Below are 2,114 nucleotides of genomic sequence, written 5' to 3' on the forward strand. Positions count from 1 at the left end.
ACCTAACGGTTGGACTTGATGATCTTAAAGGTCTTTTCCAACCTAAATGATTCTGTGATTCTATAACGGCAGGGTTAAATGAACTAGGCTTCACAGGCAGGTTTTGCATTGTAGGAGCCATGTTTAACACTCCACCTCCCCTGCTCCCGTAGTTTGTGAATGAAGTATTTAGCAGAGAGGAGATATAATCTTTTTTTTTTTTCGTTCAGAAGGAACTATCACCATCATCTGATTTGATGCAAATCTTAAGGTATCCCCTGTTTGGCCTTTTAAGAGAGTAGAAAAAGTTCAACATAAAACCTCGGATTTATTCCCAATAACTTGCAAATAATGTGGTGCTATGCGTTTTCTCAGCTGGCTAGTAGGAAAATAAAGTATGTACTGTATCATTTAAAAATATATCCAGTCATTGAAATAGCAGTTTGCATTGAATAATCGGGTCTCTTGACATCTATCTCATGGCCCATATGTCTCATGGGTTGTGTTAGGGGTTGCCAAATCTGGCTGTCACAGCTGCATGCCCCAGCTGCCGCCAGCAGTGGGGCTGAGCCTGTATTGCCAACAGGCACAGGCACATACACTATGCAACACGTATGCATGGATGTATGGCAAACCACACAGAGCAACGTGGGCAGGCATGCTCAGCGCTCACACAGGCACAAACGGCACCAAAGGTCTCCTTCTGTTCCCCTCACTGGCTGCTCAGGATGGAAGTCTGTTAGGGGGAAATTATATATATATGTATGTATACACACACGCGTACATACCTGCCTACCTATACACAGTGTAGATCCCTCCGGTAGCAGACCTTAGACTAGGGAAAATCTGATCCCTCTCCGGAAGGAAACGGAAGACCTGGTTAGCCGGGATTTGGAGAAGACTTTTTGCCTCAGTCTTCACCGGCAAGTGCTCAAGCCACACCACCCAAGTCACAGAAGGCAAAGGCAGGAACTGGGAGAATGAAGAACCACCCACTATAGGAGAAGGTTCAAGACCATATAAAGAACCTGAAGGTGCACAAGTCCATGGGACCTGATGAGATGCATCTGTGGGTCTTGAGGGCACTGGCAATGAAGTTGCTAAGCCACTATATTTGAGTTGCAGCAATCCGGTGAAGTTCTCACCGACTGGAAAAGGGGAGACATAAGCCCCATTTTAAAAGGGGAAGAAAGGAAGACCTGGGGAACTAGAGGCCAGTCAGTCTCACCTCTGTGCCCAGCAAGGTCATGGAGCAGATCCTCCTGGAAACTATGCTAAGGCACGTGGAAAATAAGGACATGATTGGTGACAGCCAACATGGTTTCACTAAGGGCAAATTGTGCCTGACAAGTTTGGTGGCTGTCCACGACAGAGTTACAGCATTGGTGGATAAGGGAAAAGCAACTGACATCATCTACCTAGATCTGTGCAAAGCGTTTGACACTGTCCCACATGTCCTTTTCTCTATAATTGGAGAGACGTGGATTTGATGGATGGACTGCTCAGTGGATAAAGAGTCGGCTGGATGGTTGCACTCAAAGAGTTGTGGTCAATGGCTCAATGTCCAAGTGGAAACTAGTGACGAGTGTTCCTCAGGGGTCAGTATGGGGACCGGTGCTGTTTAACATCTTTGTCGGCAACACAGACAGTGGGATTGAGTGCACCCTCAGCAAGTTTGTTGACAACACCAAGCTGTGCGGTTGACACGCTGAAGGGAAGGGATGCCATCCAGAGGGACCTTGACAGGCTTGAGAGGTGGGCCTGTGCGAACTTCATGAAGTTCAACAAGGGCCTGCACATGGTTTGGGGCAATCCCAAGCACAAATACAGACTGGGTGGAGAATGGATTGAGAGCAGCCCTGCAGAGAAGGACGTGGGAGTGTTGGCTGATGAGAAGCTAGACATTAGGAAAAACTTCTTCACTGAAAGGGTTGTCAGGCTCTGGAATGGGCTGCTCAGAGCGGGGGTACAGGCCTCATACCTGGAGGTATTTAAAAGAAGGATAGATGAGGTGCTTAGGGACAAGGTTTAGTGGTGGGATGGCAGGGTTAGGTTAAAGGTTGGACTCGATGATCTCAAAGGTCTTTTCCAAGCAAAGTGATTCTATGATTCTATGACCCAGCAGCGTGTGCTTG

This window comes from Egretta garzetta, unplaced genomic scaffold (assembly GCF_000687185.1).
Source record: "Egretta garzetta isolate BGI_Z169 unplaced genomic scaffold, ASM68718v1 scaffold370, whole genome shotgun sequence".
In the NCBI taxonomy this organism is placed as follows: domain Eukaryota; kingdom Metazoa; phylum Chordata; class Aves; order Pelecaniformes; family Ardeidae; genus Egretta; species Egretta garzetta.